Raw genomic sequence first — 27,871 nt, 5'->3', positions numbered from 1 at the left:
TGCTATTTTCACTGACTCTTTCTCCCTCCTATGAAATTATTCTAGGGGATAGAGCCAAGATAGAGTAAGAGGAGGTTCCCTGCTTCACTCCCGGGAGAATAATCTAAAGTAGCCCAAAGGGGCACTGGACTCAGAGGATTTAATGACTTGGGGTGAAACTAAAACCTCTCCTGGACATTGGAGACCAATTTTGACTGTGTGCAACAGAAGAGAAGCTGAGGAAATTCAGGTTTACACAACAAAAGGTAGATGGCTTGGTGAGGTGCCTAGAGAAAGTGGGCAGAGCAGAATATGTTGTCCAAATCCATGTAACCTTAGTAGGGTGAACCCTAGTGGGCAGAGTTGCTTAGTGTGCACCTAACCGTGGGGAGATAGCTGGGAAAGTGCTACGGTAAGACAGGTAAACAGCTTCTCCAGTGAAGAAGATAAAACAGAACATCAACACCCCTCCCAAAACTCCTGGACTTGAACTGATACAGTCAAGTTGTGCTTGACAGCATCAGAATGAAGTTGACCTGAAAGTCTGGCCTAAAGTCTACAGAGACATGGATCTGAGACCCAGAAAGCAGGAGCAGCATTGGTAACACAGGCATCAACTACCCCGCCCTCCCCCACCCCCTACACACACATATTACTTTCACTAGCAACAGACCCCTCCAGGCATATCCTCCACCAAAGAACAAGGAACTACAGCTTAGTACTCCTTGACAGATGGTGCCATCTACTGGAAAAGTGGAAATACAGCACCTTTAAGACAAACACATAACAACATAAAAAGCTAAAAATGGGAGAACAGAAAAATATGATACACAGGACCTTGAGTCCTCATGGGAATACTCCACCAAAAAGAGAACAAATCTCCAGAAACCAACCACAAAGAATGAAAGATATTTTCTTCCTATCAGCTACACAGTTCAAAATTGCCATGATAAGGCAATTAAAAGAAATGGAAGAGGGCATCCCTGGTGGTGCGAGGGTTGAGCACAGTGCTGTGAAGCTATCCGCAGCCTCTGCAGCATGAGTTTGATCCCTGGCCAGGGAGCCACCCACATGGTGCAGCAGACCTCTCCTGTCTTGGCCGCTGCTCCTCTCAGCAGTGTATTTCAGTCCATCTGCCTGTTCTGCTCCCCATTCTGTCACTGGTGAATCCTCTCACCGCCCCCCACCCCACACCTCTCACCTGTACCTCAGTTCTTGTGTGCATAAATAAATAAATAATTTAACAAAATAAAGAAATGGAAATCAATATATAAAACACACAAATAATGGGCTAGAAGAGGAAGAAATCAAGGAAACAATGCCATTTATAATGGCATGAAAAAGAATTAAATATCTAGGAGTAAACTTAACAAGAGATGAAGGACCTGTACAGTGAAACCTAAAGACATTGTTAAAATAAACAGAAGACACAAAGAAAGGGAAAGACATCCCCTGCACATGGATTGGAAGGATTAACATTGTCAAAATGGCTCTCTTACCCAAGGCAATATGCAGATTCAGTGCAATTAAAGTTTTAATGGGATCCTTCAAAAAATAGATGAAATATTGGAATTCATATGGAACTACAAAAGACACTAAATAGCCAAAACAATCCTAACAAAAAAGGGGAACAATAGTGGTTTCATAACCTGGGCTTTTAAATATATTACAAAACTATAATAACCCAAACAGTATGGTCCTGGGACAACGACAGATACTTAAACCAATGAAATATAATTGAGAACCAGAAATAAATCCACATCTATATGGCCATTTAATCTACTACAAAGGAGTCAAGAATACAAATTGAAGAAAGGAAAGTTTCTTTACTAAATAGATTTGGGAAAACTAGACAACATTCAAAAGAATGAAACTAGTCTATTATCTCCAATTACACACAAAAATTAACTCAAATAGATATGACTGGGATGTAAGTCCTGAAACCACAAAATACATAGAAGAAAAGATAGGTAAAACAATCTATGACATAGTTATCAGTGATGTCTTTATGGATTTGTCTATAATAGCAAGAAAAACAAGAGACTATAAGCCATTGGAACTACACCGAACTAAAAAGCTTCTTTTTAGTTTTAGCTTCTTTTTATTTTTTTATATAATTTTTTTTAAAGATTTATTTATTTATTTATACAAGCACTCGGTACAGTCAGAAGCGTGAGAAGGTGAAAGAATTCACCAGAGCCAGAGGGGAGAGCAGAGTAGGCAGACTGACGAAGTACACTGCTGAGGGGAACAGCAGGCAGCAGGAGAGGTCTGTGTGCCATGTGGGACCCTCGCCAGAGGCCGGGGATCGAACTGCGGACAGCTTTGTAACCCAGTGCTCAACTGCTGCGCCACCAGGGAGGCCCCAAACTAAAAAGCTTCTGCACGGTGTAATAAACTGTCACTAAAACTAACCAAGCAAACAAACAAACAAAAAGCATACTGAATGGGAAAAAATATTTGCATACCATACATCTGACAAGAGACTGATACACAAGACATACAAAAAACTCAACAACTCAATACAAAGAAAACAAATAACCCAATCAAAAAATGGACAATGGAATTAAATCAGCACTTCTTCAAAGAATATATACAGATATCCAACAGGCTCATGAAAAAATATTTATCACCATATATCATCAGGAAAATACAAATCAAAACCATGGTGAGGGATGACCTCCCACCTGTGAGAATGATCCATATCAAAAAGACCAGAAACCACAAGTGTTGGCACAGCCTTGGAGAAAAAGGAACCCTCTTACTAGTATTGGAGGGAATGTAAACTGGTCTATCCCTAATGGAAAACAGTATGGAGGTTTCTCAAAATAATTAAAAATGGATCTACCAATGACCCAGGAATTCCACTCTTAGGTAATTACATAAATGACACAAAAACACTTATTCAAAGCGATATATGTACTCCTATGTTCATTGCAGCTCTATTTACTTATGGAAATAACCTAACTGGGAAAAAAATGAGTAGATTGGGAGGATGTGATATATATACATATACACAATGAAATACTATTCAACTTTAAAAAAGAAAAAAAAATGAACTCTTGCCATTTGAACAATATGGATGGTACTGGATGAGATTATGCTAAGGGAAATAAATCAGAAAGGAAGGACAAATAACAGATAGTGTCACTTATATATATGGAGTAGATAGAAACAAACCAAAGGGTCAGATAAAGTCAGATAACAAATCCTAGAAATCTGATCCTAGAACTGAGGCTATCAGAGTGGGAGAGGGAAGGGAGAGAACAAGCTGGGAAGGGAGCACAATGTACTATGGTAGAGGACTATGGGTATTTTGATGGTGGGTGTGATGAAGGAGAAGATCCAACAGGTCTAAATCATATACAATATTGTGAACCAATGTTAACTCAATAATGTTTCTTTAAACATTAAAAATATATCCACCGGGGCCTCCCTGGTGGTGCAAGGGATTTAGCATTGTACTATGAAGCAATCTGATGCCTCTGCAGCACAAGTTCAATCCCTGGCTGGCCAGGGAGCAACCCACATGATGCAGCAAACCTCTCCTGACTCTCCTGCTGCTCCCTTCAGCAGTGTATTTCAGTCACTCTGCCTGTTCTGTTCCCCACTCTGTCTCTGGTGAATCTTCTCACCACCCCCACCCCCCACATCTCTGGCCTGTATCCTAGCTTTTGTATGCCTAAATAAATAAATATTTAAAATATATATATATGTATATCTACCAAATGATCCATCAATACCACTCTTATGAGGAATGCAAAGAATTCAAAAGGAAATATACACTCCTATGCTCACTGTAGCACAATTTACAATAGTCAAGATATGGAAGCAACCTAACTGCTCAACAACAGATGAGTGGGTTAAGAGGGTGGGAATATATGCACAATAGAATACTGCTCACGTATTGCTCAGCTATAAACAAAGATGAAATCTTGCCATTTGCAACATCATTGATGGAATTGGATAGGATTATGCTAAGCAAATTAAGTCACACCAGAAAGAATAATACTCAGTGTTTTCACTCAATTTGGAAAATAGAGCAACAAAATAAAGAAACAGATGCTAGAAATCAGACTCCAAAATTGAGTTTAGCAGAGCATGAGGGAGTCAACGGAGATCAAGTGTGGGTTCAACTGATTGAACCCACTGTAGGATTATGAGCGTTTTGATGATGGGTGTGGTATGATAGGATTATGAGTGCTTTGGTGGGGGGTGTGGTGTGGTAACACACATCTGAGAGGCGCATATACCTCTAAATCTCATACAGTGTTGTAAACCAAATCAACTTTTATAAAAATTGATGCAATTAAAAAAAATAATGAAAATCCTCAAAGTATTAATAGACATTAGAATGTTTGGGCACAGTATAAATGTATGGAAGATTGGATCAGAAGAACAATTTTGTCTTAATGGATTTGAGTATAACATTCTTGGTGTCACTTTTATGTGGAATGTAGAAAAACCAAGCAAAGTGTCAGTCAAGGACAAACATTAAAATTAACCTCTGAAAGCTGATCATAGATCTGAAACACCCAGAGGGTGAAAGGGAGGGATGGGTAGGGGCGAGAATTGGGTGGGGGGAGCACAATGGACTATGGTGGATGACTATGAGTGCTCTGGTAGAGGGAGATCTACAGTGACCACACCTGAGGGGAGAAATCTTATAGCCTAAAAATGTTAACAGGGATGTAAATCAGTGGTACTTCATTAACAAGTTAAATAAAAAATAAGTAAAAAGTACTTATCAGGGCCTCCCCGGTGGCGCAGCGGTTGAGCGCTGGGTTGCAAAGCTGCCTGCAGCCTCTGCAGCACCAGTTCAATCTCCAGCCACCAGGCGAGGGTCCCACATGGCACGCAGATCTCTCCTGCCACCCACTGCTCCCCTCAGCAGTGTACTTTGTCACTCTGCCAGTTCTATTCTCTGCTCTGGCTCTGGAGAATTCTCTCACCCTCCCACGCTTCTGACTGTACCCAGTGCTTATATAAATAAATAAAAAAGTACTTATCAGTGACAAAATTGAAATGGGATAGTGTCTAGAAATATGAAACTACCTTGTGTACACAGGTTACCTAGTAATCAAATGAAAGTCATAAGATAAAATCAACATGAATATATATAATAAAATTTAAATTAAATGTATGATAGTCTCACAAACCAAGTGAGATGTCATAATTGGTATGAAAATTTTATATATATAAGGAGGCCAAGTGGAACATTAAAGACTTGCAATCTGGCTTTCCTGTCATCAGTAATGGAATATTTTTTTTTTGCTTCATCTTTTATTTTGACAAAGGTTAAACGATTCAAAATTATAATGAATCAATGTCACTTATGCGATTATTACCAGGTTATATACACTGAAAGATTTATCTTCTTGTGCCAAAATAAAGAAAAAGGAAAACAAAAGGATGTAAGTTCAAGAAATAATAATACATTAAAAAACACACTTGGACAAATTAGTGCTGTCTTTTCACATCTGCCTTAAAACTGGCTATATTTGAGCAATTTCTCTATGTTCAATTGCAGATAAAGTTTGTAGTAGAGCTTAGACAAATAGCACTTGAATTATATATTTCTGTATATCCCCCAGAGACATATTAACAGAACATTTATGACAATTATTAATTCAATTATTTTTGTTCTCAACTAGACCATATTGTACATCAACATTTCTGCAACTGGGAAGACAGCGGGAAAAGTTTATCACAGTGTAGAATTAAAACAGGTATTGGGAAAAAACTGGAAGAACTATACAAGAATAGGAAAGACAGAAAACTTCTAGCGTGGGTCTTTCTTTTCCTATTCAATATAACACATGGGACTAACCGTACATGTCCTGTGCAGTGTACCTCAGAAGCTTGCTTCAAAGATAAAAGCTAATGTTAGTAACAGCTATTTTCAAGAATTGTGGCTTGAGATAAAAGTGGAGCACCCCTTAGACATCAGAGACCAACACAGATTCCACCAAAAGGAATACAGGGGAGATTCATGCTTGACTGGATGAGAGGTCAGTAGGGAGAAATGACAGGAAGCTGTGGGCTGAAAGCAGGAGGCTTCCTTAAGAATAGCTGCACTGATGCTCAGCCAGTGGTCCAAGGGAGGGAGGATCAAAATGTTGTGGAGTCACACACTTTACAGGGGGAAAGTAAGTTCAGAGAAGTTAGGGTGCTTCCTCCAGGTTGATTCCCCACTTGGTTTATTTTTTCATAACTTCAAAGCAGCAAAATGGACAGGCCAAAAAAGAAAAAAAAGAAAAGAAAAGAAAAAACCCACTCCACAACACATGCAAATTGAGACTTCAAAAGCATGAAATCACAAGGAGAGACCAACTCTCCAAAATCAAACCACAAGGGCATGGAAATTTTTATTTTCCTGTTAGATGGAGAGTTCAAAATTGCCATAATAAAATTAAAAAGATGGAAGAAAAGGAAGTCAAAGTGATATAAAAAAACTCAGAAAATTTAATCAAAAAGATTAAAAAAATCAGAAAAATGAATGAATTAAAATTAATGAACAGCTAAATAAGAAAATTACTGAGATTCAGGATGTAAAACACTCAATAGATGAATTTTAAATTTAAAGAGAAAGCTAGGGAAGCAGAATAGATGATGTGGGGTATCAAATCAGTGACTGCTAAGATAATGCAAAAAGCACCCAGGGGGAAGAAAGCACACAAAAAAATCAGAAACACTTTGAGAACTATATGACTCCATTTGGAAAAGCAACATAGGAATAATGGAATCACAAAAAGGGAAGAGAAACAGAGAACACAGAGTTTATTCAAAGAAATTATAAAGGAAAAATTCAAATCTGATGAAGGAACTGAATATAAAATTCAGTATTAATACAGAAATCTGATCAATGCTATAACCAATTCCATCTAATTAACATTTGCAGAACACATCTAAAAAAACCATAGATAACTGCAAAATTGAGAGGGAAATTAGACAATAGTTGTAGCTGCACTGTACTAAAAACACTACTTATCAAAATTAAGAATGTAGCAATGTAGTACTTAGAAATTTAGAGATTTAACTTTCTGTGTTAGAAAAGTTTATAATCGGTAATCTGAATATTTTATTAAGTATATTTCATTAACTAGAAAAAGAAAATCAAACCAAGTCCAAATAAGTAGCAGAAAATAGTCAATAAAATATTAAAGAAAATAAAAACAAAAGTTGATCCTTTGAAAAGATTAATAAGATTGAAAAAGCACTAACAAAACTAATCAAAGAAAAATTAAATTATATAAAGTACCACTGTTAAAATGAAAGCATGAATATCATTCAAAAATCACAAACAAAATGTTTACAAGGGAATATGATGAAAACTACACATGAATAAGTTTGATAAATTAAACTAACTGGACAAATACTTTGAAAAACACAATTTCAAAAACTGCTTCAAGAAGAAATAGCACAGATGATTAGCTCTATAGCTATTAAAGAAGTTGAATTTGTTTTCAAAAACATTTTCACACACAGGAACTAAAATTCCTGATTTCTACAGCTTCCTTGGTGAATATCTTACTTAAAATTTTAATAATTATTTTAATTAATCAAAAACTTATGAGGTTGAAACCCACCCAGAAACTAGCCCTTCATACTTCCTGCCCATAGTTTAGCTATTAACCAAGTCTAACCACTTTGTTTTCCAGCCTGGCTAATTAAATCACACAACAATGACCCCTTTGCTATAATACCAAGACTAACCTGTTCTTCCCTAGCAATTCTGCTTCTCCAGATAAAGAAAATCTAGCAATCTGGGCCCAGCCCTTATCCATGAGGCACCGACAACATTGGAAGGATCTGAACTTCAGCCCAAATACAGACAAGAATCTGCCACCACCAACCCTGCATTCAGCTGTCTGCTTTGCCCATTCATTTTCTGCTGAAACTGCAATGATTCCTGCACCCTCAGCCCACATCCCAGGTAATGGAATTCTATTATTTTCTTCTCCCAAGACTTGCTTCCCCAAATCTGATTACTGTCCATGCCCCTGCTCTTTTGGGGAGAGAGACCTGAGTCTCGCAACTACTACCTCTAACTGAGTCGGTTTTGCATTAAAATCCTTTATTTTCCCAAATCTGTCTTTTGTCATTTATACTTTATACATATTAGTCAGAAGAACCCTCAATTTTGGAATAACAAGCTCCAAAGAATAGGAACCACTTTCTGGTCATTGCATTGAAGTTATATCTTCTAGAAAGGGAGGCATACATTTAGGAAGCAAAAACAAAAAAATAACTGTTATTCAAAGATAAGGGAATTTTGCAGGGTTCATCTACATATGCACTGAAAATAAGTCTTATAAGTCTTAACCCAGGGTGATAAGGCTGTAAGACCCATATCCCACTTCCAAAACTACCAATGATTTACTTGTTTTTTTGGTGGGAGGGGAGTAGGTGAACTTAGCTAAGTAGGAAAAACATCATTATTGGATCTTCATTTTCTTAAGCAGCATTCACCAATTTGATTCCAACAAAAGCCGAAACTATAAAAATTTTGGCAGAAAAGTTTTGTGACCTTGGGATAGACAAAGGTATTTTAGAGCACAGAAATTACAAAGGAAAAATAAATAAATTGGACTTTACTAAAATTAAAACCTTGTACTCCTGAAAAGATAGCACTAAAAAATTAAAAATGCAAGTCTTAAACTTAGGGGAAAATGTTTCTAAAAACATGAATTTCTATAAATAATTTTTATCAAGAATATTTAGTGTTCTCTCATAGTTCAATAAGAAATCAAATCACCACTAGTAAAATGGACAAAGCTTGAACAAGCATTTTATTAGAAAAGATATATGAAGGACTAAAGTAATTGAAAAGGTTGTCCCCAAGTTTAGTCATCAGGGAAATGCAGATTAAAACTACAATGAGATAATTCTTCCCGCCCAATATAATAGCTAGAATTAAAAAGACCTATAGTTGAGAAGGACTGTGAACAATTGCAACTCTCCTGTTTCCCTGGAAGTATAAACATTAGATGAAACAATTTGGTATTGTCTTATTAAAGTGTTGTAGAAATAAATAAACATTGACTGTATGAGTTAGCGTTTCCACTCATAGGTATTTACCAAGAGAAATAAAAATCTGAGAGTTTATCAGATGGCAGCAGAGTGAACACACCAGGCTTACTTCCTCTACATTCTTACAATCAAATTATACCTAAACAAAGACAATGACTCCTGAAAAACACGTGACTATTCTATCCATCAAAAATGACAGCACCCCAGAAAGGAGAGGAAAAAGCTAATTAAACTGTTTTAGAGTCATACCAGGGCAGCCCCACAACAGCGAGCAGCTGCTCAGCTGTTGTCAACTCAGGGACACACGCCCATATCAGGAATTAAAGATTGGGGACTATACTGGAGAAACAGGTACAAAGAGTTGGCATGCGGGGCAGAGGCCACATCACTGGGGAGCTATAGGACTTAGGGAGCAGAATGGTAATCGCTTGAGCCTGTGGTTCTCCAATGAGAAAAGCTGAAATCCTAATTGATGGAGAGGGCCAGATAGAATCACCTATGTCTCCACCTAGCAGAGGCTATTATTTGGCTATTATTTATAGCCTGTGGCTGAGACATGCAAAACTCCTCACTTACCCCTACTCAGGGCTAAAATCAAGTTAACCACCAAATGCTATTAACCAAAGTTTGAAGCTCCTAGAACTTCACAACAGGAACAAGTAGCCCAGGGTAAGGCACTATCCTGGAAAAGCAAAGAGAACAGTTTCTGGCTTGTGTCCCTGTCTTAACTATAACCCCCATCTCATGCTAAATCTATTGTTCAATCACAATTTAGAGATTGAGGCTGGCATACAATTGCTCCACATATTTTGGGTGATGATTTGGTGTAAGGAAGGGAGTCATTGTGGATCCCCACCACACAACTCAGAAAGCCACAACACTGTAGGAACCTCAAAGGCTGGTGCTCACTGACCATTTGGTGCCATCCTTATCCCCTACCTACTTATTACTGTTTATTAGCATCAGTGTACCTGTCACTTGAAGAGGGCCAGAAACACTGGTCTATGAAATAATAAACACCTACAGGTCCTGGTGAAAAACAAAACAAAACTTGGAATTACATCCAGCTACATTCATCTAGGTGAGTAATCAATTTATTAAGATAAGAAAATTTCCTGTTACAACACATAGAAACTACAAATGAATAGACATGAGATGATACAAATGCTGGAGTAAAAAGACCTGGAAAACAAACCCAAAAGCCCTGAGAGATGTCTAAATGCAGCAGAACTTTGGCATGAACCTGATGAAAAGCTTAAGATGACAGTTATAACCCTGCATGTCAAACATGTCAAATTAAGGAAAACAATGAATGATGAAGAATAGGAACTTAATAAAGATAGAGAAAGGGCCTCCCTGGTGTCCTAAGGGCTAAATCTCAGTGCTATCACTACCATGGCCTGAGTTTGATTCACCAGGGAGCTGAACCACATGGCGCAGCAGACCTCCCCTGTCTCGCCCTCTGCTCCCCTCAGCAGTGTATTTCATCAGTCTGCCTGTTCTGCTCCCCACTCTGTCTCTGGTGAATCCTCCCCCCACCCCACCCTGCAGCTCTGGCCTATAGCCTAGTTCTTCCATGAAAAAAGAAAAGAAAAGAAAAGAAAATATGACACACAGTTACAAAGAAAATTAATAGAATTCTGTGTGTGTGTGTGTGTGTGTGTGTATAGATAGATAGATAGATAGATAGATAGGTAGATAATAGATAGACAGATAACTGAGTTTAAAAAATACAATAAAGGGTCACATGAGTAGACAAATACAGGTAATGAAAAGTATTAGCTAACTTGAAAGCACAGTGGCAAAAAGTACACAAATAGAACCAAAAAAAAAAAAAGGAATAAAAAAATTATAACAGTGCAAAGCTCTTAGGATAACCCAAAGACAAACGATATTGATATCACGGGGGTCCTACAAGAAGGCAAGACAGAAAGAGGCATAGAATATTAATTTTAAGAAATAATTGCTGAGAATCATCTCAATCGGGGAAACAAACCAGACATCTTGACCCAAGATAACCAAAGAGTTCTAAACAAAGTAATACCAGACCTACATAGTCTGAAGTTCATTATCATTTAACTGTTGAAAGCTAATGACCAGGAAGAAATACTAAAAGTATGGAAAGAAGAGTAACCTAGAAGGGAATATACATTAGACTGTCCACAGACAACAGAAAATTTACAGGAAAAAAGGAATGGCAGAAAATATTTAAAACACTAAACAAATATTTCTTTCACACTACACAAAGCTATAGTAATCAAAACAGTATGATGCTAGAACATAAGCTGACACACAGACTGATGGAGTAGAATTGAGAACCCAGAAATAAATCTGTATATCTATGGACAGTTAATCTATACTAAAGGAGCTAAGAGATACATTTAAGGAGAGCCACTTCAATAAAACTGGTGCTGGGAAAACTGGACAAACACAGATCACCAACTCACACCTTACACAAATATTAACTCAAAATGGATTAAAGACATAAATGTAAGACCCAGCACCATTAAATACACTGAAGAAAGCACACAAAATATGCCATGACATTAGTTTCAATTATATCCTTATGGACTCATTCCCAAGAGCAAGAAAAACAAGTTATTATAAACAAATGTGAGTAAATCAAATTAAAAAAGCTTCTGATTCGCAAAAGAAACTATCAATAAAATAAAGACACCTAATTGAATGGTAGAAAATATTTGCCCATCTTACATCAAAGAACCGATGTCCAAGATTTAAAAAGAACACATGAAACTCAACAACAAGAAAACAAATCACCCAATCCGAAAAATGGGCAGAAGACTCAAATAGACACCTCTCCAAAGAAAACATACAGATGATAAAAGGCACATGCAAAAGTGCTCATTGTCACTTATTATCAGGGAAACGCAAAGGAAAACCACTTTGAGAGGGCTCCTTACACATGTGAGGATGGTCCACATTAAAAAGGTCAGAAACAAGTACTTGCCAGAAGATGGAGAAAAAGGAAGACTTATGTACCTTTGGTGGGAATACAGATTGGTTCAGACCCTTTGGAAAACAGTATGGAGGTTTCTCAAACTATTAAAAATAAATCTAACATGTGATTCCACAATTTTACTACTAGATATTTGCACAAGAATGCAAAAAACACTAATTTGAAGGGGTGTATACATTCCTATATTCACTGCAGCACTGTTCACAATAGCCAAGCTGTGGAAACAACCTAAGTGTTCAAGGAGAGAAGAATAGATAATAAAAAATGAGGTATATATAGATAATGGATTACTGCTCAGCCATATTTTTTTTAAAAGGTGAACTCCTGCTATTTGCAACAACATGGATGAAAATGGACATGAAAATACTAAGTGAAATAAGTCAGAAAGATGAAGGTAAATATTGGATGGTTTCACTTATATGTGGAATGTACAGAAATGACTGCACAGTTGAAGCTCTAAGTCATGGAGGGGGAGAGGGAAAACAAAATGAGGATGGGGTACAGTGAACTGCAGTGTAAGGCTGTGTCTCCTGGTGGTGGGTGTGATCTGGAGACATGCGTCTAAGAGATGTGATCTTATACCTCTGAATCACATAGTGTTATAAACCAATGTTACCTCAATGATAAAGTTTCTTTTCTTTTCTCAGAAAGTAAAAGATTTTCAATCTAGAACGCTTTATCCTATTAGACTATCGCTCAAGAAAGAGGGAAGGATAAGGAGTTTCACTGAAAAGCAAAGATTAAAAATATTTATATCAACACCAAGCTGGATTTGAAAGAAGTACTAAATTGGGCTTATTAACATAGAGGTAACAGTGATTTTTGGTGTAGACAGCTCCAAAATCGCACTTTGAGAAACACATGTCTCTAACCAGATTTAATTTCTATTTCTCTCCCATTACCATTGTTTCCCACACTTGTAATAGCCCCCCACCTTTTTTTCTCTCCAAATTTTTTCATTCTCTTCCGGTTCCAAAATTTTGAGTCAGTCTCTGCTCATTGCTCTGAACTTTTCTTTGAGGGAATTTGAAAATGACACCACTGGGCATCAAATGATTTTTTAATGGTTTAATTTGTGTCATCTCTTAAATTACAGAGTGAGCTTCTGGCCATACCCTTTCTTCATGAACTTCTCAGAGAGGAAAAGTACATCTTTGACCAGTGGTTGGTTAAGCTTGGTTAATTCTTAGTCGTCTCCAGAGAGATCTGAAATAACCGAACATCTCCGGGCCATCAGCCAAATTTGTTCTTTTGTTTCACTTATTGGAAAAAATCAAACAAACAAATATCTTGTCATTCTTTTTATTTCACAACTATGTTCTCATTGTAAAGTCAGTTTTAGACTTAGTCTCTATAAGAGAATTGAGAGTATTGGGCATCTAGTTGATACTTGTTAATACTGTTAGATTCTAATTCAACTAACATGTCAGAGAGTCACTAAATTATGTCCACTTTGCAGAAAAATGATAGCAGTCTCCCCTTTGGGAAACATTCTGTCAGGACATGATTAGACACATACTCATAATAACTGAGCAGAAGCACAACAGAACCAGAAATTCAGTAGTTCATAAAAGCATGTTTCTTCCAGAAACATATTTTCTTGTTTAGAACACACACTCATCTCTCTCGCTTTCCTGTCACCAACAATAAAAATATTACTAGTAATATTTATGATGAAAAAAAAATACAATGAAAGCAATAACATCATTTTGGTTAGTATCCTGTGTAGTAATGATTAATGAAAATAACTCTGTGCCAGAGTTTTAAATCACTTTAAAAATGCTTTATGTGAATTAACTTATTTAATCCACGAAATAGTTTTCTCAGTAGGTACTACTATTATTATCTCCCTTCATTTGTTTGTTTTATGGAAGGTAAAACAGGCACAGAAAGGATAGTGTGATGGCTAAATTCATTAAGTTTTCATTTCTGGCAATGAGATTTTTATGTTTGGTTTGATCCAAGATTCTATAGAAATTTCAGCAATGTGACATCCATAGACAGGGGCGGTCCCAGGTCCCCTACCCTACCCAAGGAAGGGTGGAGGAGACTCTAGAAAAGACTGAGAAAGGGAAGGAAAAGAGGAGGGAGAGAAAACCTGGAGGAGACACATGGAGCACAGAGACTTGTGAAGAAGAAGCTGCTCTTGCTTCTCGGCCTTGGACTTTTACTAGGGACTTGGGGACATGGAAGGAGACACCTGTGAGGAGGCCGACAATAGCAGTCTTTATGTTGATTTGCATTTTGATTTTGTTCCTTTCCTTCCAAACTTGCCTGCCCCTTCTGCCCCTTTGCTATGGGTCCCAGCCAGAAGGGGCCTTAAGACTTATGGCAGCTTTTGGACCTTGACTGCCCTGCTATGGACCAACCATGTTCAGCTGGACACTTACCTACAAAGGAATGGGTAACTTCGGCAGTTTCATGGGAAAATTATCTTCTTTTTCTTCTCTTTATAGCACACTAATTGTCTCACTATTGCACACCAATTGTATTAAAGCTCTTTTTCTTTTTCTTTTTTTATTTTTATATTCCCCATACAATTGCACCCCCCCTTATTTTGACCCCATCCCTCCTTTCCACACCCCCCCATAGTATTAGGGTTAGGGTTATAGTTGTTTTTGATTTTGATTTTTTCTTTCTTATAGTTATTCTTTTCCTGATGCCTTATTTAGGTTTTCTAGATTCCTGCTATGAGTGAGACCATCCGGTATTTTTCTTTTTCTTTCTGGCTTATTTCACTGAGCATGATCCCTTCCAGCTCCGTCCATGTTGCTGCAAATTGCATGAGTTTATCTTTCTTGATTGCTGAGTAATATTCCATTGTGTATGTGTACCACATCTTCTTGATCCAGTCATCTATTTTTGGGCATTTGGGTTGTTTCCAAAGCTTAGCAATTATAAATAGCGCTGCTATAAACATGGGGGTGCAGGTACCCTTTGGAATTGATGTTTCTGTGTCCTTTGGGTAGATCCCTAGGAGTGGAATTGCTGGATCATATGGAAGCTCCATCTTTAGCAGGTTGAGGAATCTCCACACAGCTTTCCATAGTGGTTGGACCAGTTTGCAGTACAGGAGAGTTCCTTTTTCTCCACATCCCTGCCAACATTTGTTGTTGTTAGTTTTTTTAATATGTGCCATTCTCACTGGTGTGAGATGGTATCTCATGGTAGTTTTGATTTGCATTTCCCTGATTACAAGTGATGTTGAACATTTTTTCATATACCTGTTGGCCATTTGCATTTCCTCTTCAGAGAAGTTACTTTTTAGCTCTTCTGCCCATTTTTTGACTGGATTATTTTCTTTGTTTTTGTTGAGTCTCGTCAGCTCTTTGTAGATTTTTGTGATCAGTCCTTTATCATTAATGTTGTGTGCAAAAATTTTTCCCAGTTGGTGGGGTTTCTCTTTGTTTTGGTTATTGTCTCTTTTGCAGTGCAGAAGCTCTTTAATTTGATGTAGCCCCAGCTGTTTATCTTTGCCTTCACTATCACTGCTTTGGGTGAATGTGTCTGTAAAGATGTCTTTGAGGTGCTTGTCATGTAGTGTTTTGCCTATATTTCCTTCTATATATATTATGGTTTCAGGTCTTATGTCTAGTTCTTTGATCCATTTTGAGTTGGTTTTTGTACATGGTGTGAGATAGTAGTCAAGGTTCATTCTTTTGCATGTAGTGACCCAGTTTTCCCAGCACCATTTACTGTACAAACTTTCTTTGCTCCAATGCATATTCATTGCTCTTTTGTCAAAGATTAGTTGACCATAAACCTGTGGGTTTTTTCCTGGGTTTTCTGTTTGGTTCCGTTGGTCCGTGTGTCTGCTTTTGTTCCAATACCATGCAGTTTTGATTATTATGGCTTTGTAGTATAGTTTGAAATCTGGGTAAGTGATATCTCCATTCCCTTCTTTTTTCTTCAGGAGGGTTTTGGCTATTTGGGGTTTTTGGTGGCTCCATATGAATTTCATCAATATTTTTTCTATTTCTTTGAAGAATGACATTGAAATTTTAATTGAAATAGCATTGAATCTGTAGATTGATTTTGGTAGGATGGCCATTTTGATAATGTTAATTTTTCTGATCCATGAGCAGGGGATGTCTTTCCATTTCTTTGTGTCTACTTCTATTTCTTTTCTTTTTTTTTAAATATTTATTTATTTATTTATATAAGCACTGGGTATATAAGCGCAGGGTTGTGAGAGAATTCACTAAAGCCAGAGCAGGGAACAGAACAGGCAGACCGATGAAATACACTGCTGAGGGGAGCAGCGGGCGTGGCAGGAGAGGTCTGCATGCCATGTGGGACCCTTGCTGGAGGCTGGGGATTGAACCTACGCTGCAGAGGCTGCGGACAGCTTCACAGGCCAGTGCTCAATCACTGCGCCACCAGGGGAGGCCCTACTTCTATTTCTTTTAACAGTGTTTTATAGTTTTCTTTGTATAGATCCTTTACTTCTTTTGTTAGGTTTATTCCTAAGTATTCCTACTTGGTCGTGGTGAATTATCTTATGGATGCATTGTTGGCTTCTGTTGGCAAGGATTTTGTTGAGGATTTTTGCATCAATGTTCATTTGGGAGATTGGCCTGTAATTTTCTTTTTTTGTGCTGTCTTTGTTTGGTTTTGGTAGTAGTGTAATGTTGGCTTCGTAGAACGTATTTGGTAGTATTCCTTCTTTTTCAATTTTTTGAGAGAGTTTGTGTAGGATAGGCACTAATTCACTGCTGAATGTTTGGTAGAGTTCATTTGTGAAGCCGTCTGGGCCTGGGCTTTTGTTTTTGGACAGTGCTTTGATTACTGCCTCAATTTCGCTGCTTGTAATTGGTCTTTTCATTTGTTCTGTTTCTTCTTTGTCCAGCTTTAGATGATTATATCGTTCTAGGAATTTGTCCATCTCTTCTAGGTTGTTGAATTTGTTTGCATGTAAGTGTTCATAGTAATCTCTGATTATTCTTTTGATTTCTACTGAGTTTGTTGTGATTTCTCCTCTTTCATTTATAATCCTATTTATATGTGTTTTCTCCCATTTTTTCTTTGTGAACCTCGCTAGAGGTTTGCCTATTTTGTTTATTTTTTCAAAGAACCAACTTTCAGTTTCCTTGATCTTTTGGATTGTTTTTATTATTTCCAATTTGTTTATTTCTGCTTTGACTTTTATTATTTCCTTTCTTCTAGTTCTTTTCTATTGAAGGTCTTATGCACTAGAGTATGCTTTGCTTTCATGCAGCAGATGGCAGAATCCATTTAGAGCAGGCAGTTTTGGGGATCTCAGGCTGCCCCTCATTCTGTCCTCTAACAATGTAAACACTACCCTATACTGCCTCTCCTGGGTAGACCATTCTTTGCGTCCTTTCATTTCTTTCAATAACTATCAGCAAGACTACATTTCATGGAGTTTTAATAGTTCAGTATAATGTGTTATAGGGTGAAAATCTTATTTAAAAGAACTTGGTCACTTTCTAGCTTCCTCATTGGCTATCCCATTAAAAATGGGATAAGCCTCTTTATTCAAGAGAAAGAGAAATCGCTGACCAATGGTGGTGTCCTATCTCAAAAGTGTGCTTTCTCTCCATCTTCATAAATACATATAGCCCCTTCTCTCCCTTTTTCTCTTCTTTCTTCTTTTTCCTTTATTGCTCTCTTCCCTTTCTTCTACCCTCCTTCACACCCGCATTTTGATTTTAAAGGGCTTCTAAATGGGTCCATTCTCCCTGAGGTAAATCATCAGAAGATTAAGTAGAAACAATAAAGATAATCAGCTTCAGATACACATAAATGGCTGTAATTAGTCTGAACTGGAGCTGAGTGTTAATGAGAAGAGGAAAACAAACTGGCTCTGATGACTCACAGTGTAGAGTTGAATAATTAAACACATTGTCTGACATAATTAGGAAACGACTGCTAGGAAGAATCTCTGAGGAAGCATACTGTGTTGACAGTAAATTCTTTATCTGCTCACCATTATGAAAACCTAGGTCATTAATGTGTGGCACATGGTCCATCCACAATATAAATTTGCTGAATAAATGTGAGAACTATAAATAGATAAATGAAGCTTACTTGCTTTGTCACCAAACACACTGCTGCTGTCATTACTGGTTTTAGCTTTTTTTCAGCTGAAAATATTATTAAATATATTGACATTGATCAAATTAGTTAATAATTATGGTCACTTTTGAAACTGGAAAATGGATTTGACAAAACTCAATACCTGTTCCTAACAAAAGATTCAGTTGAAGGACTCTACAAAAAATTTCTTCAGTTTCAATTATAATCATGGTAACATATTGACTATTTCACCTTAAGAATGGGATAAGAGAAAGGATGTCTGCTCCAATTGATTCTATTCATCATGGTATTGGAGGTGCTGTTAAAGAAAGTAAAAAAGGAAAGGAAAGAATAAAACTCATAAAGATAGGAAAATAAAAGAGACTGAATTTATTTGCAGATGACATAATGGATGATATGATTAGGAAATCCCAGCTATGTATTCTGCCCCCAAATTACTAGATCTAGCAAGTAAATATAGGAAAGTTTTAGTATACAAGGTCAACATAAAAAAAAACAAACCAGCAGTTGTTTACTTTGAGTTAACAAAAAATACCTAGAAAAAAATTATGAAAAAACTATAAAAAACAAAAATAGTAACAAATAAGTAGAACAAAAAATAATAAGATCTTATCACTGGAAATTATAAAACATAAAGAAATGTAAATAAACAGAGAGAACTACCTTTCTTATATATCAAAGAACTCATGTTGTTAATCTGTCACTTTCTAAATTTAGCAATTATAGATTGATTAAATTCCAACAAGAATCCCAAAGACTTTTTTTATAAAACGTGATGTATATAGGAATATGAAGACTCTATAATAGCCTATATTATCATGAAAAAGAATAATAAAGTTGGAGGACTTACATAACATTTAGATTTACTCTAAAGCTATTGTAATTAAGACAATACGGTATTGACAAAAAGATTAAAAAAGATCTATGAAAAGAATAGAGTGAAAATTAGACCAGATTATAAAGTAATCTAATTACTTTTGATACTAGCTCCAATGTTGTCCAATAAGAAAAGGAATAGCATTTCAACCATTATTTCTGCTGGACACTTGGTTATCAATTCTGAAAATTAAAAACCTTGCTATATTTTTCAACCCAGACACAAAAATATACTTGAATATAATGCACACCTAAAAGTAAAAGCTAAACTATAAATCTCTTGGAAGAAAACAGAAGATATCTGTTTTGCAACCATTCTGGGCTGGATAGATTCATCCCCAGTTTTCACAGGAAAAAAAAGATAATTTTGGAGCCTTTAATGCTGACTCAGGGGACAGAAAGCCTTTCTCAGTATTTCTTTGGTTGTCTCCTCTTGTCTTATAGTCCCATCTCTGAGTGATGCCACCTCTCCCTCTCACCCCTCTGCCTCTCAGCACTAGTGCCCACACTTACACATGGGCACACCCACGTTCCCTGGGTCCACATGTCTACAATCAACAGTGCATGTGCCCTGTGCCCACACCTCTTGGCTCATGCATAGAGCAGATAAAACCTGGTTTTTTTTTTTAAGAATTATTTTTATTTATTATGTATACAAGAACTGGGGTATAGTCCAGAGGTGCAGGAGTTGAGAGGATTCACCAGAGAGAGTGGGGAGCAGAACAGGTGGATCTACTGAAATACACTGCTGAGGGGAACAGCAGGTGAGGCAGGAGAGGTCTGCTGCGCCATGTGTGTAGCTCCCTGGTAGGGGATGGAACTTAGGCCACCATTGGTGACAATGCTGAGACTTAACCACTGGGCCACCTGATTTTTAACTCATTTACCCTAAAATAGCATTACAGATTTGGGGTGGGAAATTAACCATAAAAGAAAAAAAGCGTAAGTTTATTAAAATAATAAATTTTGGTTATCAAAGCATCGTTAAGAAAATAAAAAGACAATTTAAAAATGGACAGAAACATCCCAAAAGAAGGTATATGAAGGAATAATAAACACACAAAAAGATGCTTAATATTATTGATTATAAGAAAAATGCAAATTAAAACCCTCATGAACTCCTAGTGCCTAGCTACTACTCAGCTATCATGTAAAAGACCAGAACCCTCAGATGTTGGAGAGGATCAGGAGCAACTGGATCTCTCATACACTGCTGATGGTATTTTATAATATTCTGAATATAGAAAACTGGTAGTTTCTTGAAATCCTGTGAGATTACATTTTCACTTTTAGGTAGTAATTTGAAAAAAGAGATAATATAAGTATACATGAAGATTTATCACTGAGGCTTTGTTCACAATAACAAATTACTGCAAATAACTCAAATGTCCACCAACAATAAGAAAGGAAACACAATTATTTATACAAGAGGGTGCTACTCATTGACACATATGATAGCATAGCAGTAGGTTTCCCTGACTCGAGACACCAGACCAAATTCAGTATCAGAGGAAAATCTGCTGACCAAGGAGAAAGAAGATAATGAAAAAAACAACAACTGGAAATGAAGCAAGAGCCTTCAGCAATACCTGCTCCAGGAGGAGGCCAGAGCCTACCTAAAAAGAATATATAAAGTAGCCCAGGAAACTACCTCACTCGTGTCTCACTCGAGACCCCCTCCTCTGCGGGAGTTATACTGACCTGTCTTGCCCTTAATAAAGCTCTTACTTATTTACTCCCTCTGAGTTTCTGTCCTTCCTTACTGATAGCTGTGGGAACTCACTTCAATCTTTGGAGTTTGAACTTCCAAACTGGTTTGGGCAGGTTTGTGAACCTTCCCCTGTTTCAGCATCATGTAAACATGTTTTTGCAGCTCTTAATCTGTTAAAGAGATGAGAAAGAACTGATGCTAAACTTTGTCTCATCTGTCAATAAAGAATATGATTACTGGGTATATAAATTAAAAGGAAAAGATCCATAATATCATTGAGCTTTATTGCTATTTAAATTTGATTTTAATGATTAATAATTACTTATTGAATGTTTAATATATTGATGGTCCTGATACCAAATGCCAGCCTCAGTTTCCCTCAGCCAATAACAGGAAACAGAGTTTGAGGAAAAGGAAAGTGGTTTAATTTGCCGACAAAAGAGGAGGGCAGCAGACTCCTGTCTGGAAGACAATCATCCTGCTCTTTGGCAGAGTGCAGGGTTATTTATACAAAGGGGAAAAAAAAAGGGAAGATGGGCAAGGGTCTGCAAAGGGGAGCAGGAAGGGGTCTTCACAGAGACAGGTGGGCGGCAGCTTGTTTTTTTTCAACTGCTGTTTGACTCCCTTTTCCTTGGCATGCAAGAAAACAAACCTGTCAAATAAGGGGGAAATTGCAAGAAATGGGGGAAGAAAAACTTGTTAATTCTTATCTGAGAGACCAGTCATTTGTAACTGCATCAGTCCCTTAACTAGCTACATTATGATAAAAATTACAATGACAGGGCCTCCCTGGTGGCAGAAGGGGTTAAGCACAGCACTATGAAGCTATCCACAGCTTCTGTAACACGAGTTCCATCCCCAGCCAGCCAGGAAGCTACCCACATGGTGCAGCAGACCTCTCCTAACTGGCCTGCTGCTCCCCTTAGCAGTGTATTTCAGTCAGTCTGCCTGTTCTGTTCCAAACTCTGTCTATAGTGAATCCTCTCACCCCCACACCTCTGGCCTGTACCCCAGTTTTGTATGTATAAATAAATAAATCTTTAAAAAAAATTACAATGGCAAATCATTAAAAAGTTCAATGGCAATACAATCACAACTTAAATTTCAAAGAGTATCTAGTTTTCAATTTCAGGATAGAAGCATCAACTGATTAATAAACTTTTTTATGCATATGAGTATATTACTAATATATATATTTATGGAAATATATAAAACATCTGTAGAGAAAATGGAATTAAAATGAATTCAAGGAGAAAAATAAAAAAATACAAAATTTCAATTTATTTATTAAGATATTTTTCCAACAGATATTAGGTATCAAATTGTTAGGGGAGGACATCCTTTTCCCCCTAACAAAATCACTATTCTATTGGATATATTTTTAAACATGTGTAACAATTTTATTTTAAACTGTCAATATTTGCAATGTGTTTTAAAATACATCCTTTGCAATTATTTAGAATTACAGAAAGAAAAAATTTTATGTCAGCCTAGAAATTTTTAAGCATTTATAGAGTTTTGCAGAATTTGTGAGGGACTGCAGAAATAAAGTCAATTTTTAAACAAATTTGGTTACAATTTTATTTTTTAAATATTTTAAGTAAATAAACAAACCAGAGAAGTGCCTTCAGAAAGACTAAAAGGATTACCTCCCAAAGATAACGCTTATATTTGGATGCTAGAAATTAAAATTTTCACTTTCTACTAACTTTTTGGTTACATGTTTTCCTCAGTGACCTTATTCACTTGAGTTACTCAAAATAAAAACATACTTATGACAATTAGAAACAATTAGATGTAGATTTAAATTCAATGACTGCTGAGTAGAGGCCAAAGGAGTCTTCTCATGGGGCAAAATCCATACATTTTAGCAACTGAAATGGTTATAACAACAATTTCAACAATTGTTCTTTATTACAAAATTTTTGACATTCACACAAATGACTGGGCTTGTCAGAAAGTGCTGTCAATTAAAATATTTTGCCATGTTTCCCATTTTCATCTGACATTTCCAATCTAAAACTCATTGGAATGTTTATAAAAATGTAGATTCTTCTTGCCCTTATCCCAGGTTCCTTCAAAAGTTTCTGGTAATCTTATCTTTTACCAAAGAAGAGTGATTCACAAATTTACATGAATACTATTGATAGTAGCAAAATTAATCAGGTGTAGAGCTAAATTGGTTCTCTGTTTTCTGAATTCCTCCACCCACAGAGTAAATGAGTCAGGAAGAGTGAGGATTCTATCAACAAGTGAAAGACAGGAAATGATTACAGAATATGATCTCCTTGCCTACCAAGTTCAGTTTCAAAGATTAAGCAAACACCTTTGTGTGAAAGCAAAGACTAGGCATCTTTGATAGGATCTTCAGATAGGAGAGAGAGGCCAATGACTCTGTGCTCTAGGCCCAAAGGCAGCAGAAAGGAGCTTTAAGGATAAAGAGGGAATACAGTGCCTAAAGGAGAAAAGAAAAACAAATGGCATATATCTAAACAGCACTGCATTTTTATTGTTATTCTATAATATTAAAGACAAAGCACTTGTTCTGCTTGGTGAAATAGCCTCTGAAAGATTATTTGTTCCTTCAGAATTTAAAAAATAGAATAAGTGACAAAAGAGGAATTGTGAAGGAAAAAAATGTTTTCTGTGATTTGTTTCACAATGTAAAGGAGACATAGGACAGGCTATTGAAGAAACTGTATTGTAGTAAAATGAAGTCTTGCACGCCACTTTCCTATCTCCAAATTTATTTCCACACTATCGCATTTCCTGTCTGACGTGTTAGGTGTGCAAAAGTCTTTACATATTTGCTATATGTTATCTATCTTTTTTTTAGAAATGAAGAAAATGTGGTAACAGCTTCTTTTTATTTCTATAACAGAAAATAAAGAATAAGTATATTGTAAAAACCAGCAAACAAACAAACAAAAAACAAAAACAACCATTTGGCTTTGAAATAGAGAATGAAAGGATATCATTTAATCTCTCAATTTCTAGGAGGTGGATATCAGACCATCAGGCCAGCTCATCTTCATCTCTCTAGTTGATACTGAACGCCGGCCTCAGTTTCCCTCAGCCAATAACAGGAAACAGAGTTTGAGGAAAAGGAAAGTGGTTTAATTTGTTGACAAATGAGGAGGGCAAAGATTAAGCAAACACTTCCAGACTCATGTCTGTAAGACAACCATCCTGCTCTTTGGCAGAGTGCAGGGGTATTTATACAAAGGGGGAAAAAAAAGGGAAAATGGGCAACTGCAAAGGGGAGTAGGAAGGAGTCTTCACAGAGACAGGTGGGCGGCAGCTTGCTTTTTTCAGCAACTGTTGTTTAACTCCCTTTTCCTTGGAATGCAAGAAGACAAACCTGTCACACAAGGGGGTAATTGCAAGAAATACGGGAAAGACAAACTTGCTAATGCTTGAGAGACCTGTCATAAAGAAGGCAAACTTGTCAAATAAGGGGGAAATTGCAAGCAATGGGGGAAGACAAACTTGTTAATTCTTATCTGAGAGACTCATCATTTGTAACTGCATCATAGTCTTGAATGTGGGTCTGTAATTATGAGGGTTGCAGGAGCATGTACTTTTAAAGAATATTCACATTCATATGAATCACTTTTTCATTCCTCATTCAGTAAGGCTATTCACTACAAAGCAGGGAAAACAAAACAAAAAAAAAAATGAATGGTGTGTCCTACATAAACTATCAGAAGGGTGTTTATAAATTCCAAGGAGGAAAGTCACTTAGCACAGTACTCTTTCTACTCAGTCCACATTTCTCTCTAGATCCCACTCACCAGGAGGAATATTCATCAGAGAGATACAGGCACCCCCGTGTTCACTGCAGTATTATCTCCAATAGCCAACAGTTGAAGACAACTTAAGTGCCATTGACAGATGATTGAATAAAGAATATGTGGTAGATAAACACAATGAAATACTACTCAGCTATAAAAAAAGAAAGATGAAATCTGCCATTTGCAACACTATGGAAGGACTTAAAGGGTATTTTTCTTAGTGAAATAAGTCAGAAAATGAAAGAAACCCAACATGTGATTTGAGCCATCCGTAATCCATAAAGAAGCAAAACACTAAATAAATTTGACTATAAAACTAAATTAACAGTTACCAGAAGAAAAGGGGGCAGGTGGGTAGGTAAATTGGTAACAAGGGTCAGTTGTATAAAGGATGGAATCAGATTTTTAGTGGTGAATATAATATACTATATGCAGTTGTTGATTTATAATAATGTACACCTGAAACTTATATAATGCTATCATGCAAATGTTACTTTGCTAAAAATTCTGAAATGTGTGTACTTTTAATACTGAGTCATGAATTACTTCCTTAAAAAAATTCTCTAAAAGAAAAGAAAGAATATTTATGCTCAAGACAATTGGAATGAGATAATAATGGTTTTTCAAAAATATTAAGTAGTTTTAAAAACATTATCTAAATATTGTTTTGTAAACCTCAAGATGCACAACCTGAAAGAAAGGTCTTAAATCCTTTAAAGTGTCTGTCACTAGCATTTCTCAGGTATAGACTTGTGATACAACTTCTGCTTGATAACCATGTGTACTTTTGAAATGCCTTGAGAGGGAAAACTCAGCATAACATATCTAGAAAACTCCTCATTGTATTTTCATCTGGAGGAGTCACAATATATTCAAGCTATGTCATGTTTAACTAAAGAGATTCAAAGCACAATGTTAGTCACCAACCTTTAAAGTTTTGTACCTCCCAAAATTTCACAGGTTTCATTGAAATATCATCCCCAAGGCTCTTCTAGTAGATTAATAGTCATTACCTGATCTCTGAAGCCTCAGGGGTCTGTCTTCAAGTGCTGGGAGCTTCAGAGTGATTCCAGCTTCTTCCAGAGGCAAATGAGTGAGAGGAGCGTGCTGTGTTCGAAACAGCTGGAAAGATGTTGTAAGTAGCAGTTTCTCAACTGGAGGCACATTAATTATAGAAGATGCCGCCCAGGCAACCTTGTTTGGTGAGTTGTTAGCTGGTGATGAAAATGAACTACTGGACTAAAACCTTGCTCCAGCCAAGGCAGTCCCAGAGTTGTGTGCCTCAAGGGTACTGTGGTTTGGAAGCTTCTCAGCAGCATATAGAGACTAGACTCTCTATTCAGAAAATACTTACCGCCTAGAATGGGTGCAATGACCCAGTCATTTTTAAGTATCTCTATAGAATACTTAATTTCCCCACATTATCCAACTGCAAAATCTGAAATGGTGAAATTTTTTTCAAGATTTTTTTATTTATGCATACAAGAACTGGGGTGTAGTCCAGAGGTGCAGGAGAGGTGAGAGGATTCACCAGAGACAGAGTGGGGAGCAGAACAGGCAGATCTACTGTAATACACTGTTGAGGGGAGCAGCAGGCAAGACACGAGAGGTCTGCTGTGCCATGTGGGTTGCTCCCTGGCAGGCCTGGGATCAAACTCATGCTGCAGTGCGTGGTGATAGCTTCCTAAGTGGCATTGTTATAGGGCAGCCCCGATATTGAACAGGTTGCCTGGCTGTGGGTCCTCACCTGTGCACTTAAAAGGGACTTGTTAATACTCCACTACAGGCACACACAAAGGTTAATAAAAGGTTTATTTACAAGGGAAAAGGAAATAAGGAAATGTACAACTCAGGGAGAAAATAGGGAAATAAAGTCTTTAATGCGTCCTACCAGATCCACCGACCTGGAAACCCAAAGGCACTCTCAGAGCTGGCCGGACGCTGCGAGCTGGCGGAGAGCCAAAAATGGGGGATCCCCCCCCAAAGCCCACATGTCTAGCTTTATATCAACCTGGCTGCTTAACCCCACCCTCAGGTCCCAGCCACCTTCCCTTTGGTGGTGATGGGACTTGGAGTTGGGGGCGGGTGGAGTCCACAAAGCCTGTGTGGAAATAGCTTTAGGACATCCTTTTCCCCCTAACAGTATGTCTATAATCCTTGTGCCATCAGGGAGTCCCATGAAATGGGGAAATTTTGAGGGGATTTCCTCTCACTTTCTTTGGCCCAGAAATAAATTGAGATGATAGAGATACACAAGAGAAAAGACAATTTTACCTTTGTGTGCACAGAATTCAAAAGATATGGAACCTAGTGAATGACCAAAGCCGGCAGTTTATGTAGCTTTTAGAGAAAAAGACAATATATCTGTGAAGAACAGACAAGACCAAGAAGTTATTGAAAGTTTTGCTTTGGACAACTAACCTAGTGAGTTAAGCAATTTGTTGATGTAGCCCTGTCCTTGTCTCTGTGTAGGGAAGGTACTTTCTCATGGAGATTATTTCCCACTTTCAGAGGAAAAGAGGAGTAGGGTCAGAGAAATTTCTTGCTTTCTACATGAAAGGGAAATTTAAGATACCATTCATTTGAAGACTATCTTTTTTCTAATTCAAAATAATTGGTACAACTTGGGGTCTGGGACCTAACAAGTGTTATTCATCCCCAATTACTGCTTTGACAGTGCTAAATTCCTTCTAACCTTGTTATATAAATTGGGTATTAGGAGTGGCTGGAAACTCGAAAAAATGTTGCATTCAATTCTTCTGACTGAATCCTAGAAGGACGTTGTCTTGGTCCAGATCTCCACTTTGCTGGAAGCAAAACACAGGCTTTTTCCTTCTACAACCACTTTCTTTCCAACCACATAAGCAACTCTGGGTAGAGGTTTGGTTTTAGGTAAACTGCAGGGAATTTAAGAATTGTGCAAGTTTCTATTTTCCATTTTCACGGTCACAAGGGCACACATCTTATTTGGTTAAACTAAGCCAACCAAATTTCTAGAATGACTCCAAAGCTAATGCTTTCTGTGTTATTTATTTCAGAGGAAGAAGAACAGTTCTGAATTCCTGAATCCTCATGGTGCATCAGTCATGTCTCTGTCAACTCAGAACACACTTGTTTCATAACTGACATTTTAGTCAGGCAGCCAACATTCAACACTTGAGGCAGATTTAAATATCTCCAAATTTTAGATTGTGTCAATTAGTAATTAGATAGCTTGTGTCAGTAATTAGATTGTACTAATTTAATTAGCAATTAAATTATTCAAAATTGTAGTTAGAATTGGTTTGCTTCTTCTGTACAGCAAAAGAGACAGTAAGAAAAACAAAGAGAAACCTCACTGATGGGGAGAAAATTTTTGCACACAACACTAATGATAAAGGACTGATCACAAAAATCTACAAAGAGCTAGGAGACTCAACAAAAACAAATAGCCCAGTCAAA

General features: G+C 37.1%; 1 protein-coding gene across 1 annotated transcript in view; it reads right to left on the bottom strand.

Moving 5' to 3' along the window:
* Positions 1-25,471, bottom strand: part of LIPK (lipase family member K) — a 56,162-nt gene extending 30,691 nt beyond the window's left edge. Inside the window, exon 1 of the mRNA XM_037496992.1 lies at positions 25,444-25,471. The gene's annotated coding sequence lies outside the window, so the exon portion shown is untranslated. The remainder of the gene's footprint in view (positions 1-25,443) is intronic.
* Between the last annotated feature and the right edge of the window lie 2,400 nt (positions 25,472-27,871).

Source organism: Talpa occidentalis, unplaced genomic scaffold (genome assembly GCF_014898055.3).
Source record: "Talpa occidentalis isolate TD23 unplaced genomic scaffold, MPIMG_talOcc4v2.1 talOcc4.8, whole genome shotgun sequence".
In the NCBI taxonomy this organism is placed as follows: domain Eukaryota; kingdom Metazoa; phylum Chordata; class Mammalia; order Eulipotyphla; family Talpidae; genus Talpa; species Talpa occidentalis.
The sequence above is the reverse complement of the archived record's forward strand: the minus strand, read 5'-3'. Positions and strand labels throughout refer to the sequence as shown.